This window comes from Gopherus flavomarginatus, chromosome 5 (assembly GCF_025201925.1).
Source record: "Gopherus flavomarginatus isolate rGopFla2 chromosome 5, rGopFla2.mat.asm, whole genome shotgun sequence".
In the NCBI taxonomy this organism is placed as follows: domain Eukaryota; kingdom Metazoa; phylum Chordata; order Testudines; family Testudinidae; genus Gopherus; species Gopherus flavomarginatus.
The window spans coordinates 70,485,263-70,502,979 of record NC_066621.1 but is presented as its reverse complement, the minus strand read 5'-3'; the positions used below and the strand labels follow the sequence as shown (position 1 = coordinate 70,502,979).

At 41.8% G+C, this 17,717-nt stretch overlaps 1 protein-coding gene across 4 annotated transcripts in view; it reads left to right on the top strand.

Annotated features, from left to right (window-relative positions):
• The first annotated feature begins 11,567 nt into the window (after positions 1-11,567).
• BBOX1 (gamma-butyrobetaine hydroxylase 1) overlaps positions 11,568-17,717 on the top strand; it is an 87,791-nt gene continuing 81,641 nt past the window's right edge. Inside the window, exons 1-2 of one of the 4 annotated variants that reach the window (XM_050955409.1) lie at positions 11,584-11,644; positions 14,222-14,378. The gene's annotated coding sequence lies outside the window, so the exon portion shown is untranslated. Of the gene's footprint in view, positions 11,645-14,221; positions 14,400-17,717 lie in introns of all 4 variants that reach the window. The other 3 variants (XM_050955407.1, XM_050955408.1, XM_050955410.1) reach the window with 3 other exon arrangements.

Genomic DNA, 17,717 nt, shown 5'->3' with positions numbered 1-17,717 from the left:
ACAACTGGAGAATTCCAAGTTTAAGGAACAAAACTGTAAAGAAGAGAACATCTATCTTCCATAACTATTGTAGCTCCTAACAGTGTGTCTTGGAAATTCTTGTACATTGGAGTTGTACTTGTGTTCTGCTGAAACTTGAAGAGGTACCGTTGTTGTTTGCAACATGTCATTAGCATTCTCTCATTAGAAAATGCAATGCCAAGTGCACCTTTTCTTCTCAAAAGGCGACTGTGTTCAGTATCTACATCCCTTTTCATTACTTCATTACTCTCATTAGTTAAGTCTAAAGCAGACTAAAGCAGAACAATTAAAAGGGATCTCACAAAACTGGAAGACTGGACAACAAAATGGCAGATGAAATTCAGTGTTGATAAATGAAAAGTAAAGCACATTGAAAAACATAATCCCAACAATACATATAAAATGATGGAGTCTACATTAGCTATTACCACTCAAGAAAGAGATCTTGGAGTCATTGTGAATAGTTCTCTGAAAACATCTGTTGAATGTGCAGTGGTAGTTAAAAAAGCTAACAATGTTAGGAACCATTAGGATAGAGACAGATAAGAAGACAGTAAATATCATAATGCCACTATCTAAATCCATGGTGCACCCACATCTTGAATACTGCATGCAGTTCTGGTTGCCCCATCTCAAAAAAGATATATTAGAATTGGAAAAGATACAAAAGCGCAACAAAAATGATTCCATATGAGAAGAGATTTAACAGACTGGGACTGTTCAGCTTGGAAAAGAGCTGACTGAGGGAGGGGGATATGATAGAGGTATATAAAGTCATGAATGATGTGGAGAAAGTGAATAAGGAAGTGTTATTTACCCTTTTACATAACACAAGAACTAGGGGTCATTCGATGAAATTAATAGGCAGCAGTTTTAAAACAAACAAAAAGAAGTACTTCACACAACACACAGTCAACCAGTGGAACCCATTGCTGGGGAGATTGTAAAGACCAAAACTATAACTGGGTTAAAAAAAGAATTAGATAAGTTCATGGAGGATAGGTCCACTAAAGGCTATTAAGCAAGATGGTCAGAGATGCAACGTTATGCTCTGGGTGTCACTAAACCTCTGACTGCTAGAAACTGGGAATGAATGGCAGGATGGATCACTCATTAATTGCCCTGTTCTGTTCATTCTCTTTGAAGTACCTGGCATTGGTCACTGTCAGAAGACAGGATCGTGGGCTAGATGGACCATTGGTCTGACCCAGTATGGCCATTCTTATGTTCTTACTTAGAAACACATGCTGAACCTTTTTTCCATGTGAGAGCAGTTGGTCATGTTTGAACTTATTTTGGAGAAAAACAATCCATAGGGAAGGTTGGCTTAGGCCTGGGCTACACTAGTGGGTGTAGAGGTCAAACTAAGATATGCAACTTCAGCTACGCTATTCACATAGCTGAAGTCAAAGTATCTTAGTTCGACTAACCTGGCCGTCCTCACGGCGGTGAGTTGACTGGCGAGGCTCCCCCATCGACTCTGCTTACTCCTCCTGCAGAGGTGGAGTACGGGCGTTGATTAGCGGATCGATTTATCACGTCCAGATGAGACGTGATAAATTGATCCCTGATACATAGAACACTACCCGCCGATCTGGCGGGTAGTATTGATATACCCTGAGAAAGTCATAATTCAGAGTTAAGATTGGCAAGTGTAGGATGACAGAAGAATTCCCATACTTAAATCATATTTTCCAAACACTTTCCACATTTCATATTACACATTCCACATTTTACTGCAGCACCAGTTGCCATCATAAATTTTGTTTCACTGGTAAAAACATATTTTACAATAAACAGACTGTCAATGTTTCAAGAGGTTTTTCAGTCTCCTTAATAAATCATCTCTTCTTACAAATATTTGCCCACCGTAATTTACACAATTTAGCCCACTGAAGTCAATAGAAAAACCTCAAAGGGCTGTGGATCAGGCCCTTAGTTTTTAATCATCACTTATTTTCCTTATTATGGTTATCTGAGAGCTTAATAGCCACCTATCTGGACAGTAACAAGAAAGATCCTTTGTGTAAATTGTTTTGATGTTACTGAATAGTTCTTTGATAACATTTAGGCTTAGAAGGACGTGATTAACTTCTTGAGACACCAGATCCTGACCTTCCTTAAGAATTAGAATCTGTCCTAGTTTAATATAAATTTAGTTTATGATATGTGATACATTAATATTTAAACTCAGTTTAATTTCTTCCCAGTTATTTTCATATTTTGACACTTTCACACTGAAATACGATCCTTATGCCCTCCGTAAGCCAACATACTTTGCACTAAACATATATATGCAAATAAATGCATCATTGAAGCTACATAAAATAAAATAAGATTATTTTTGTAATATTTACTCACTCATATTGCACATAATGTGTATATTCAGTTCTGATTAATTGTGTTAGGCTCTAATCCTACAAACATAGAATTGCATGAGTAGACACCAATCAGACCAGCAGTCCTATGAGCTTCAATGAGACTACTCATGTAAGTAAGGACTACTTGTGGGAGTAAAAATGTGAAGACTCTTCCTTTGTACAGGGCAAATACTTGTCTGAATTGAAGTCCAGGTTTAAAGACTTGATACAGCCTTAAACCTCATTCCTGCAAACACATACATACACACTTTTATGCATAATCTCAATACATACCCACAACCCATATATGAAACTCCCACAAAACTCAGTAGGGTTTGTGCATAACTATTACGACTTTTTGACTGTGGAAGAGGACCCATTCCAAAGGAGGCTGAGGTTGCTCATCATCTGGTAAGAACAAAGCTCTGTGGATGTCTTGAGGGATGTGCTAGTAGAAGAAGGAAGTAACTGAAGTGTGTGCAGCAGAATTTATCTTTACTTTGAGTGTGTAGTACCCATTTGGGAGGGACTGCTAAGGAAAAACTAAGCCCTAAGCAGGAACACTGTACACATTTTTTTCTTTTTAAATTTTGATTTTGTTCTTAACAGATGTACTATGCACAAATGTGTCCATCTATCTGTCTGTTCAGACTGCTTTTTATATCAGTACCTAATGGCCCATTTCTAGCCTCTTCAAAGTTTACATTATCACTTCTGCTACTACTAATTTTGAATGTCAGGTCCTACGGTCAGTTATTTAACCAGAATATACAAATCTATTATTAATACACTCTATACCATGTTATACATTTTTCATCTGATATTTTTAGACTAACCTTAAACCAAGCTACAGTAGGAAACGGATGTTAAAAACCAGGAACACTGAGTCTTTAGGAAAAGAATTAAATCCAGGAAACCATTGTACTATCAACAGATCTTGTAACAATACAGTCATTTATCTGGAGAATTTATCCACTGTTCAGTCAATTATGAATTTCATGTCCTGGATTCACTAACATCAGCTAGAAAGATGTCATTAACTACTTACATATCGCATTAATGTGCACACTTTGTCTGGCAAGCCATCTATAACACCATAACATCCATAAAGGTTCTGCAGTAGCTCTTAACATGTTGTTGTACCCTAAAATTGCTAGTTGTGCTTTTGAGTGACATATCGTAATAAGGTGACTTATTTCTAAATGCTATGTGATGTCAAGCCTCAGGTTAATCTTGGATTGTGTATTAAATAATACATAGCACTGTAAAGTAATACATTCTAAGCCCATCTTGAATACTCAAAAGGACAATAAGGCATCCATTTTTGTTGACCTTCTTGTCCCTTCCCTTGGTCTAGTTTGGCACCTATTTCTGTTTAGGTGGGAAAGACAGCAGCAGTCAATCATTTAATCTGCCTAGTAACCTAGTGTCTATATAATGCAGTGCGCTGATCAGATCAGGGCTGCCCGTCTGAGTAGTAGAGTACAGAACAGGCAATTAAGCGTAGGCCATTTAACCCACATGGGTTACTTGAGGAGGGGACTTACTACACGTATCTGATCCATCTACCATAGGATCCACTCACTGCATACACGACAACACAGATAAAGGGAGAGGGAGGGATTTAGCAGCTTACCTGAAAGAACAATCATCTGATCCTGCTGCAAGATCCTGCTTCCATCAAAACGTTTCAGCAATCCTGTTGCATGGTACCACCCTGAGGCCAAAAAACCATCAGTGAATCGAGCTGCAAGAGATGGTATTGTAATCATTCCTTATCTGTGGCAAAGTCTCCTTATTGTACAGCCTGCCCTGTTTTTATTATCTATTGGTTATTAACTGGTTATCCCTTTGGGAGTCCTACAACCCCCCAGTGACAGATACGGGCAGGAGACGAACTTGAGACTGAGAGATTCCCCTGTTTCGGTCAACAGTACCAGGTGCCATTTGTTAGTCTATTGAATCACATAAATGATTAATATTTTAAAAAGACTTTTATCTTTAAGAACATGCAAGTGGTCTAGCAAATCTGATAACCAGATTTCTGCTTCTTCAGAGTAGCAGTAGACTGCTTGGCTTGGGTATTTGGAATTCTGGGTAAACCTAACAAAAATTTTCCTAGGCCAGCAAAAAGAAGTTGGCTGTTTCACTCATCTACTGTAAAACTCATCTACTTCCCAGGGGAAGGTCTCATTCTAATCAGTTCTACATACTGAAACAAATACAAAAATGTTTGATACAAGATCATTTTAGGTCAGCATGAAACAGATCTAAAAAGGCATTCAAGTATCAAAGAGAGGAGATGGTAAGTGGACACTATGGGCCTGATTCTCCATTGTATTACTCATTTTACACCAGTGTAACTCCATTGAATTCAAAGGCCTTATGCCAGTGTAAAACTGCAGTAACACTGAGGTGACTCAGGTCCAGTTTTAGTGCATGAGGCTACCTTTAGCTCTAAATTAAAAAGAGAATTGAGTCACTTTCCCTTACAAATATACTGCAAACCCAGGCACTCATGCATTGAACTCAATGGACTATTTGCATGAATGAGGATTCTCAGGATCACGGCAGGGCAGCTCCCTCCTTACACCCTTGAAGGTGTTAGATACCTCATAGTGGGAAGAGTCATGCTAGAATGGGAACAGAGCACACAGGTGAGCAGGTTGCAGTGCAGAAAGGAGCATATGTGCTGACTCCATGGGTGCTCTGGGGCTGGAGCACCCACGGGGAAAAAGTGGTGTGTACTGAGCATCCACCAGCTACTTCATCAGCTCCCCTCTTTCCCTGAGTGTCTCCTGCCCAACAGCAGGCCCTGCCAATCAGCACTTCCCCCTCTCTCCCAGGGCCTCCCACCTGCCACAGTCAGCTGTTCTGTAGTGTGCAGGAGGCTCTGGGGAAGAAGGTGGGAGGAGCGAGGGCATGGCATGCTTGGAGGAGGGGGTGGAATGGGGCAGGAAGAGGCAAGGTTGGGAGTGGAGCTGGGCTGGGCCTTGGGGGAAGGGGTGGGGACGGGGATGGGGCCTGGGCCTGGGGCAGAGCTGGCGGTCGAGCAACCCCCAGCACACTGGAAAGTCAGCGCCTGTGGAAAGGAGAGTAGTTGCAGGCATACTCCCTCTCAGAATGCCTGTCATCTAGGGTAATATGGCTGGGCTGTCCCTGACAGGCAGGTTCTGACCCTTTACCTCTAGAACTTTTGTCTATTGTTATTCAGTCTGACCTAATCTAATATCAAAGACTTTTGTGCAGGTGATTTGGAGACTGAGGTCCTAAGTCTGGTCTGAAGCTGGCCAAGGCTACTTTCACCCTGTGCCTATGGCCCAAAGGATCCATTCCACTGCTGGGAATAACTGGAGTGCAACTGCATTCCTTTCTCCCCAACAACCATCTATAAGGAAGGCAGTAAGTGGGGCTGGTGTGGGGCTGCTTACCCCAGGGAAATCCCCAGGTAGCCAACTACATCAGCTTTATAGCCCTTTAGTGTTTTTCTGTTGCTCTAGCTCAGAGAATTAGTCCCATTATTGTTTTTAACATTTATATTGCATTAGCAATTAGGGATCTCAGCCAGGACCTCATTGTGCTACTAAGCACTGTACATACACATAGCAATGACAGTCCCTGCATGAAAGGGCTTTCCATTGGGTCTTGTTTTGCAATCCTTACACAGGTTTAGTAGTGTGTATTTACTTAAATATTCTCATTGACTTCAATAGGAATACTTGCATAAGTGCTACTAAATGTGAGTGAGATTTGCAAGATCAGGCCCAAAGCAAATGCAATGGGCTAAATTCTGCCTGGGTCTTAAGTGGGTGCACAGTGTAAGAACCCTCCTTGTACCTCTTGCATGGCCTGTGTAGCTGCAAGATAGAATTGCCTCTCTGCATGTGAGGGAGGACAGGGAGGCATTCTGCAAAGTTGGAACAGAGCACTATGGGCTGTGTCTAAATGGCATGATGATCAAGCCCATATGCTTTTTCTAAAAAGGTAACTGAACAAAAACTAGACATTGCTACCTAGTAAGTTCTGTTTCCCTTTTGGTTTTGCATGCTATCCCCCAACTTAAGAGTTCACAATGTAGTTTGCCTACTAATTACAAAGGATGTGAGTTTGCCACCATTGCTCATACTGAGTAGTCACTTAAACCACAAGTAGTCCAGATGAAATCAAAGGGACAACCCATACAGTATGCTACTTCTCCATGTGAATAAGGGCGGCAAAATCAGGTCCAGGGGAAATGAATAAACTAATCCTACAGTACAAAGTAAAATGATATTGTGAAAGTAACAAAGACATGTGAATGTACTGTAAAATAAATGAGTTCCAGATTTCCATTATACAGTTCTGACATTTCTATTTTAAAATTCCTTGTTTTATAGATGTTCAAAAAATAGAAGGGTAACAGTAATGAGTCATATTTTTGCTGAATGATTATGTAATCTAAAAGGGTGTGTGCTTTTTTCCCATTTGGCTATAATACTTTTCCACTTGGATATTATATCACAAATTATGTTATAAATTTAAAGGGCTCAATTCTGGAAATATTGAGTGTCGTACTTACTACTTGGAGTAATCTCACTGCGGAATTGGGCCTACAGCTGCAAAATCATTTCAGTTCTGTCTGCTGTCCATGCTCATTATTTGCCAAAACATTCACCTTTTGGGTTGAAAATTGTCCAAGCTTGATTTCTGTATAAAGGTTGTTTTTGAGTTTGTTAAGGTTGTGTCTATGTGAGTGTAATAAAATATACATTTTTCATTTACAAAGATTCTGAACAAACATTTTTAGACAGGGCTTACTTTGAACCTCTTCTGCCCCATTTGTTAATTAGCAAAAATGACCATTTAAAAGCTGCATACTGAGCATGTGCAATAGAAAACGTTCTTAAATCTACAGGTGTACATTTAACAATGGATGCATTGCACATAGAAGAAAAGAAAAAAACTCAAAACTCCAGTTAATGTAACATTAAGACTACAAGCTCAAGAGCTCTAAAGTCAGGAAATTAAAAAATATGTTTTTTCCAGCAACATCACCATAGCCACACTATACAATGTTCTTATCACCCTTTCCCTCGATAAATGTAAAAATATAACATATTGGTTATTAATGTATCTAGTAACCTATAAATATTTTTTCAATACATTTGTGAAATATCTACAGTTATGTGATTTTTGGACTTTTCGTGTAAGTTACATGAAAGTTCTGTAATAATATATATAATTAAACCAGCAATACTTTCATCCAAATTAAGACATTATTTGTAACTTGTGTATATGTGAAAAGAGCCAAATTATCTGCCTCTAATAAACTTCCAACCTATCCAATTACATTCACACTGTCACAATTTGTTTATAATTTGCAAACTCCTGCCTTTAGCAGAATCATTTCAATAGGAAAAAAGGCTTGTTGGGAAATTACAAACAAAACCAGAAATGGAAGACAGCTTGAGCATGTTTAAGCCTTAAAGAAACAGAAGGAAAGCAAGAAATGAACATGAGAAGAAATGTGGAGAATGGATTTGGGTCATAATTTGAAAGCAATGGTGTCTTGCTACTCTTGCTGTACAAAATAAAATTATGAATGCATTACAACACTGTTTTGGCACATGAAGGTTACTATTTAATAATACTACCAACAAAAACATTTAATTTCCTATATGTCAAAAAATTCAATCTGAGTCCATTCTAATTGCTAAAACACTTACAAGAACTCATTCTCTAATCAGCCGTTTAACTCCTTCACTGCTTTTGCTCATGCTTGCTTCCAGCAAACTATCTAATTTTTAACCTCTGTGAATGTTTGATGTTTGTCAAACATGCTGACTTGAGTGTGCTTACAACTGAGGTTGTCTGTTTGCTATTTACATAGAAGCACCACCAGTTTGCCAGGTGCTTTATAGACAACAGCATGGCCTTTATTTACCAACAGAACAGGCACATCTCAAGCAACTGGTAGTGCAAGCTTCCCTGTTCCCATTCAGGAGTATGTGATAAAAGAATTTTCTTGGCTTCTTCCAGAGAAGCAATCCAATCAATGCATGCTTTGTTGTTTTATTACAAGTGGATACCTTTCCAGCGTCCACTGAAAACTGCAATGAGTACCAAATTCATTTCACCCAGGCCACTGGGCAGCCAATGGTAAGAGCTTTACACCATCACTACCTTCAGCTGGATTTGAGCCAGTGACCTAGAAGTAAAAGGTTTTCTTTCTCCTGTTAGAAATCTCAACTAGCAAATCCCCACAACAAACATTCCATTGAAATAAATGGAGCATTAAAATATTTGTCAGCACCAGAGTTACTTAGCACAGCAGATAAATGAAGGCATTTAAACAATGCATTTAGATTGTTTTATAGAAAGCTCAACTTTCTGAGGGTAGGTTTCAGAGTAGCAGCCGTGTTAGTCTATATCCACAAAAAGAACAGGAGTACTTAGTCTCTAAGGTGCCACAAGTACTCCTGTTCTTTTTTCTGAGGGCAGGTGCTCACAGCAGAGTTGTTTGACAGTAATATCATCTGCAACATTAAATCGCAGAATAGGGGCCAGATCATTCAGTGCAGTGCAGCCGCTTTGTACACCACAGGCAGAATCTAGCAGTAGAACCAGCATATTTGTCCCAGGATTATCCTAATTCCAGGGGATCCTCTAGTGGCATAGAGATTGCATAGATGTTCCTATACCATTGCCCTCCTTGCTGCTGTAATGGGTGTAACTAGAGGAAATTGCATGCCTGAAGAGGAATGGCCAGGGTGTCTATATGTTGTGCAGTTTCGGCCTGTCGTGCAGACTAACCCACTACAGAGTATCTCCACATCATCTCAGTCTGTTGATCAAAATGGGTGTTTTTGAAAAGATAAGGCCCTACCTATTCCATAAAAGGGATAAAAGGTCTTCATCAAGGAAAATGGTGGATTCACCATGTCTTGACAGCTTCAAATCAAGAATGGCTGCCATTCTGGAAGATATGCTTTAGTCAAAAACAAGTTACTGGGCCCCTCCATATATATATGTATCTGGGTGAAATTCTATTACTTGCACTATATGTAAGGTCAGACTAGATGAAATAATGGTCCCTTCTGGCTTTAAAATCTATAAACCTATGAATGAATCGCTGAACTAGTATTTTATGGTATCTTGTCTAATGCATGGTCTAATGATCTGAACATAGGCTTGCCAGCCAGGAACTCATGTGTTCTAACCTCAGCTTCGCTACTGATTCTCTGTGACTTTAACCAAGTCCCTATAGTTCTCTGTGCCTCAGTTTCCTTATCTGAATGGAGAATAATACAACTTACCTGCCTTACAGAGACTGTGTGAGAATTAATTAGTTGTTGTTTCTAAGATGCCATATAATATCATGATGATTCAGATCTCTCACTTATAAACATGTAGGGTCAAATTCTCTGTTGATATAAATCCATTGGAGTCAATGGAGTTATGCCAGCCAAGAATGGCAAAATTCACATTGATTTTAATGAGGCCAGGATTTTCACCCATACGTTATAAAATGTGGTTTGTCTGAAACATGTTAAGATTCTGTGTCTGAAGTTTCAGAATATAAAAAGTGGAATATATCTGTTTGAGGAGATTCTACTATGGAACTATACCAAAGGAGGAGCGGAACTCAGCTCTTATTTACATAGACATACATCTTCTGTAACTCTATGAAGAACTTAGGCTTTATATTAATCAATGAAGAGAATCTGGCCCAGTTAATAGCTAAGTGATTATTTATTTTACTTACTAAGCTTTATATATTTCCACCAGTTTGGGTACATAAGAACATAAGAATGGCCATACTGGGTGAGACCAAAGATCCATACAGCCCAGTACCCTGTCTGCTGACAGTGGCCAATGCCAGGTGCCCCAGAGGGAGTGAACCTAACAGGTAATGATCAAGTGATCTCTCTCCTGCCATCCCTCTCCACCCTCTGACAAACAGAGGCTAGGGACACTATTCCTTACCCATCCTGGCTAATAGCCATTAATGGACTTACCCTCCATGAATAACCTCCCTGTTATAGTCCTAGCCTTCACAACCTCCTCAGGTAAGGTGTTCCACAGGTTGACTGTGCGCTGTGTGAAGAACTTCCTTTTATTTGTTTTAAACCTGCTGCCCATTAGTTTCATTTGATGGCTGCTAGTTCTTATATTATAGGAACAAGTAAATAACTTTTCCTTATTCACTTTCTTCACACCACTCATGATTTTATATACGTCTATCATATCCCCCCCTTAGTCTCCTCTTTTCCAGGTACCTGCCTTTACTAACATGTCTCCTTAATAACTGTGGTGGTTGTCTATTTTAAAACAAAGCAGAATGTTAAATTACCACTCCTCCAATGAACTACCTAATTATAACTGCACATTTCTTTGTATTACTCTTACTTAAAACATCTTTATTTCACTTTTTAAAACAGACAGGTTTATTTCTGTTTTGCTCTGAGATTTTGCACCTTTTTCACAAATCTGTAAATTATGTTTTCAACCAGCTCCACCTAAGCACATCTGCTTTATGTCCAGCCGCAACTGCACAAAGATGCCACAAATGGAGCCACAGTGTCCCATTAGTTTCTAAATGGAAGCACCAGTCATAATTGAGGAAAATTCTTCCTCATCGGTTGTTAGGATTGGGTTTGCCTGCAGGCCAGAAAGAACTTCTAGTTTCAATATTTATGCCTGACAAGGCTGTGTACAGAGCTCGAGTTTAAGGATTTTAGCTTAAGAAAGAACATTATGAAATTAGGGATTGAATTTCAGTGGGTGACAGTCGCACATGCAGTGCTCTAGTGAGGTACATGCTGGGGGGGGGGGAGGCAGTATTGGCATAGTTTGGGAGAAGCAGGGGTGCTGAGAGCCATTGAACTAAACTGTAAACCCGTGGCTGCATATAATTGAAACCACTAAACGCCAAGGGGGGCGGTAACACCCCTAGTTCCAGCACCTATGGTCAGACGCGCTGCGCCCCCTCAGTTCCCATTGGGTTGGGGTGCTGAGCCCGCCAGGGTCCGGCTTAACAACTGATTGGCGGACTGACGCGGCCCCCGGCCCAGCTGGGTGTCCAGCCCCGGGGCTGCAAGCAGCGCCTGCCCCACACACCGCAGCTGGCCCTCTCCGCGCTGGCAGGTGGCGCCTCCCCTCCGCCGGCCTTTCCCCCACTTGGGCCGGCTCCCCGGTCCGCAGGTCCTGTCCTCCCGGCCATCTGTTGCAAGGCGCGGCGCCGCGGCAGGAACAGGCCTCTTCGCTGGCGCAGGGGGGTGCAGGTAAGCGCCGCCCGCTCCCCGCGCTCCGATAGCAGCTGGCTCTGGCCGCCGGGCGTGGGACGCTGGAGGAGAGGAGGGAGGAACAACTTTGCAGCGTCTCCTGCCCCCCCGGCCCTGCCAGGGGAGCGAGCGCAGGGGGCGGCGCACCAGAACAGGGGGGCTCACAGGGCGCCGGGGGGCCGCTGCAGGGGAACAGGGGGAGGGGGTCAGCTGTGAGAACAAAACGTGGGGAGTGCTTCAGAGTGGGACACCCTGCGTTTAGAGCAGGGGTTGCAGATGGGGGCAGGACACGACAAAGGAGGCAGAAAGGGGACACTGGCTTTGGAGAAGGATTTCGGGGGGAGGTTGCCATAGATTTGGATGGTGCTTCTTTAGCACAGGTCATGGATGTGCTCCTCCTGTTAGGACTTTGAGGGCTGTTGTCTTAGAAGGAGGTGGTTACAAATACCCACCTTGTCTGTGGCCCTTAAAGCAGATAACCACCACCAAGAAATGCAGCCACCTCTGGGGTGGGGAGCAGCAGCTCACTAGCATCCAGTGGCGATGGGAGAGCAGGGACATGGTTCTGGCCAAGGGCACCAGGGCAATGTGCTATCCTTAGGAAATGTGTCATGTGCTCTTTAGTAGTCAAGTAAACACTCACGAGCTGCTTGATTTTTCAAGTCTCACCTTCTCCATGGTATCTTTAGAAGGATTAAGTGCTAAATAAACTGTGGACATCTATGCTCCAGTGAGTCTCCATGTTTCAAATCTGAGGTTTAGACTACTAAATCATTCCTCCAGATTGTTAATTTATTACATATTTAAATTAGATCTCGGGTTTTAGAGATGGATTTCTTGTGGACTTTGGATTTTTATTTGGGGTCAAGAGGTTGCATGGAGTAAGATCTCTACAAACTGGCCCTGGAAAAAAGTACACTTTTCGTATTATTAGAAACATAAGATTTGCCTTACACTTCAACTAGCAGTGTATTAAATCTGGTAGCTTGCCTTTGGCAGTGAGTAATGGCTGATGCCTCAAAGAATATGGAGAGAAGAATACTTAATGGATCTGGCCAATTGTACACTGCTCTATACTTGGGAAATTATTCTTTCCTGACCCCAGCAGTAATCAGTTTATGCTGTGAAACATGAAATTCAGTTAGCCCATTTTTACTTGTGTAACTAAAAATATTGCTCATAAAATCATCCAGCCCTTTAAAAAAAAAATCCAGTTATAGTAATTGACTTTCTGACCTCCTGTGGGAGGGAGTTCTACAGTGTATTAGTCCAGGGTGTGTTAGGGCTGATATTTGTAGTGTTTCTACATATGCCAGTTGTAGGTGGTTCTGTTGGCCCCTCTGGTCTCAGTGTGGTTTTACGCAGAGCTGGAGTATGAAATACATCTTGCCAGGTATCACTTTGTAAATGACCTCAATCCTAAAGCAATTTGTAACTAGTGCAAAAAGGAATTATGCAGCATGTTTCAATAAGACACAAAATCTTACTTCATCTATTTGTAACTCTCGCTTTCTGAAATGGTCACACCTTTGCAGCCTAGCAGTGGATGCATGAAAAATCTGAGCACTTAGCAGGCCTCATTTGCTTCACTTATGCATGTAACAGTAGTGATTTTTAATTCTTATTTTACTTTTCAGATAAGTGATTTATGGTAGATTTGCTAGCATACTGTTTTACTTCCAGGCTGTAAATTACATGTATAGATCAGGAAAGGTAACTGTTTATTGTTTACTGTGTTGACTGTATTGATTTGGAAGGTTATGCAGAGCTGGAATTGCTGGACTGACAACCCTGTAGGGAACACATGTTTATGGTGTTGCATATACATGTACTCAAATAAAATAACATAAACACTACAGACTTTAGATAATACTGTAAAATATCATACCTAAAATATCTTTCCTTGCCTCCTTTATTGTAAATGCTTTTCCTTTGCCTTTTGTCAGAGTTTTGGAGGTACATTCACCTATATTACACAAATGTTGCTTTGCAGAGTCTTTCTGCTATTATGATATGCCTTGTAAACAGTTAGAATTCCCACTCTGCACCAAAGAGAGTGCACACACTTCAGGTTAGAGCCTCAATGAGATGACCTAACCACTTGGATATAGAGTCATTCTCTCTCTCACATGTTCACCCAGTGACTGTAATCATTTCCTTAGTCAGCTGCTCTCATGTCAGGAATAAGGAACAGGAGCACAAACTCTTAAGAAACAAAGACCCTAGGCCCGATTCTCCTCTTATACCAATGTAAATCAACAGTAACTCAATTGAAATCATTGGACTTATGCTAGTATAGACCCAGTATATAAGTGAGAGCAGAGTCAGGCCCCTTCCTACTTTTATGAAAATATCTTTAATTACAAAATAGGGGCCATGTCTATATGGGGACTCAGGAAAATTAAGGCAGAACAACTAAAGGTGTGAAGTCAACGTGCAGAAACCCCCATTGGATTTCTTCATTCAGGAGTAAAGTGGCCGTAGTTTGCTGTAACTAAAAGCTCATTTTAATTTATATATTCAGTGTGTTGTTGTAACGTAAAATGACAACTTTGTTGATAATCATTTTATTTACAGATAATGAGCCAAATCCTCGGTGTAAATTGTTATAGCTCCATTTAAGTCAGTAAAACGTTGCCAATTCAGCTCTTTGGCCCAGAGCTTCTGATTTTTCCTCACCCTTATACTGTTGAAAATTGAAGAATTCTGCTGAAGTCTGTGGTATTACACTGGTGTAAGTGAGAGGAGACTAAGGGTACATCTACACTACGGGATTATTCCGATTTTACATAAACCGGTTTTGTAAAACAGATGGTATAAAGTCGAGTGCACACGGCCACACTAAGCACATTAATTCGGCGGTGTGCGTCCATGGTCCGAGGCTAGCGTCGATTTCTGGAGTGTTGCACTGTGGGTAGCTATTCCGTAGCTATCCCATAGTTCTCGCAGTCTCCCTTGCCCCTTGGAATTCTGGGTTGAGATCCCAGTGCCTGACGGGGAAAAATCATTGTCGCGGGTGGTTCTGGGTAAATGTCCTCAGTCATTCCTTCCTCCGGGAAAGCAACGGCAGACAATCATTTTGCGCCCTTTTTCCCTGGATTGCCCTGGCAGACGCCATAGCACGGCAACCATGGAGCCCGTTCAGCTTTTTTTTACTGTCACCGTGTGTGTACTGGATGCCGCTGACAGAGACGATACTGCAGCGCTACACAGCAGCATTCATTTGCATTTGCATGACAGCAGAGACAGTTATCAGTCGTTCTGTACCGTCTGCTGTGCTACTGTAAATTGGCAATGAGATGACGGTTATCTGTCGTTCTGTACCGTTTGCTGCTGTCATTGGTGCCCCTGGCTGAGGTCGGCTGGGGACGCAAAGACAAAAATGGGAATGACCCCCCCATTATGGTATCTAAAAATAGAGTCAGTCCTGCCTAGAATATGGGGCAAGTATACTAGAGAGCCAGTGTATCAGAGAACCAGAGAGCACAGCCGCTCCGTGTCAGATCCCGCAGAAATGATGAGCTGCATGGCATTCTAGGGAGTGTCCCTGCAGCAACCCACCCGTTGCTTCCCTCATCCCCAAACCTTCCTGGGCTACCGTGGCAGTGTCCCCCCCATTTGTGTGATGAAGTAATAAAGAATGCAGGAATAAGAAACACTGACTTGTTACTGAGATAAAATGGGGGGAGGCAGCCTCCAGCTGCTATGATAGTCCAGGCAGGACATTAAGTGGTGCAAGGGAGAGGAGCCCAGCATCCCGCTGCTATGATAGTCCAGGCAGTACAGAATCTTTTCTTTACACATGAAAGGAAGAGGGCTGATGAAGCTCAGCCCCCAGTTGCTATGATGAGGACGGTTACCAGCCGTTCTGTACCATCTACTGGGAATGACCAGGAATCATTCCTATTTTTACCCAGGTGCCCCTGGCCAGCCTCACCTGAGGCCAGCCGGGAGCACTCACAGGCTGATTATGACGACGGATAGCAGTCATATTGTACCGTCTGCTACCAGGAAGGGGAGGGGAGCGGATACTGCTCTTCACTGCCGCAGCATCGCGTCTACCAGCAGCATTCAGTAGACATAGGGTGACACTGAAAAAAGTCAAGCAACTTTTTTTTTCCCTTTTCTTTCACGGGGGCGGGAGGGGTACATTGACGAGCTATACCCTGGGCCACCCCGGACAATGTGTTTGACCCTACAGGCATTGGCAGCTCAGCCAAGAATGCAAATACTTTTCGGAGACTGCTGGGGACTGTGGGATAGCTGAAGTCCTCAGTACCCCCTCCCTCCCTCCCTCCATGAGCGTCCATGTGATTCTTTGGCTTTCCATTACGCTTGTCACACAGCACTGTGCTGTGGACTCTGTATCATGGCCTGGAGATTTTTTTCAAATGCTTTGGCATTTCGTCTTCTGTAACGGAGCTCTGATAGAACAGATTTGTCTCCCCATACAGCGATCAGATCCAGTATCTCCCGTATGGTCCACGCTGGAGCTCTTTTGGATTTGGGACTGCATGGCCACCCGTGCTGATAGAGCTCCACGCTGGGCAAACGGAAAATGCAATTCAAAAGTTCTTGGGGCTTTTTCTGACTATCTGGCCAGTGCATCTGAGTTTGGATTGCTGTCCAGAGTGGTCACAATGGTGCACTGTGGGATACCGCCCGGAGGCCAATACTGTCGATTTGTGGCCACACTAACCCTAATCCGATATGGTAGTACCGATTTTAGCGCTACTCCTTGTTGGGGAGGAGTACAGAAACCAATTTAAAGAGCTCTTTATATCGATATAAAGGGTCTCATTGTGTGGATGGGTACAGAGTTAAACCGGTTTAACGCTGCTAAAATCGGTTTAAACGCGTAGTGTAGACCAGGCCTCACAGAGGTTTTTGTAAATGTGTCGAGGGAAGAATAATATTAAAGGGACTTACTTTGCCAGCTGTTTCTAAGCTGAACTCCTCATTGGCCTCAGTTGGGACTTGTTTTAAGAATGGAAAACATGATACGACTTGAGGAAAACAATAAACAGCCTTTTTATTCATTACACAATAGCTCTAGCCCAGGCAATCGCTCCACATTGAATCAATAAGCAGAGGGATTTGGCAACAGGAACTTTTGTATGTTTAAAGAAGGAAGTGGGTAACTTCACCACAAAGGAAATATCTTTGCCACTCTCAGCTGTTCCAGATATTCTTCACGAATGGTTAGCAAATTAAATCATACTAGAATTGAAGGCAGTTGTTTTATGCTGGTGTAACTCCATTGACTTCAGTAGTTACTCCAGATATATACTAGTGGGGGACCAGAATCAGGTCCAAATACTGGGAAAATTAGCAATGACACACAGTGTTTGTACACTTTTAAAAAAGCATGCTGGAATATTTTCATCACTGAAGAAAATTAGTATGATAGTTTCAACAGAATTGTTTTTCACCCAAAACATGCTGCAAGGCAGAAATGCAACACGCTGATGTTTGGTTTTACTGCAGTTAATGAGACTGTCCTTCCCTTTTGAGAGAGTATTAAGGCTGCTTTAATTCTACTCACAGTAAGAAACTAAAGTGAATGTAGAAATCTCAGTATTAGCTGGTTTCAAAATTGAGTAGGTTTTTGCTGCCTCCTTCAAAGAACAACACTGGACTGCTCTCGGACTTCCTTATTAGGGAAAGACCTGTGTAAAGAGAATGACCTTGTATCACTTTCTGAAAGTGTCTAGATTCTGGATATAAAGACTAAATGTATTTTTAAATTAATATTTAGTGTTTGAGAAAAGGTCAGATTGATGGGATTAGAAAGTAAAGTCCTCTGTATATAGAACAAATGCAGCACCTCCAGTAGTGCAAGCTTTCCCACTTGTAATGGAACTCATAGCTACTTCCCGTCCAAGATTCTTCCAGCAATAGGTTATGTAGGGAAGAGTGTAGTACTATGCATCTGATATAGCAACATTTCTGTGTGAACAAGAGTATCAGCTATTTTAAAAAAACAAATTCCCTTAGCATGAAAGAAAAAAAAAAGACAGACAGCTGTAGTAGTGGTTATCTGAACTCACACCCAAGGGAGTGCTTCTCAAAT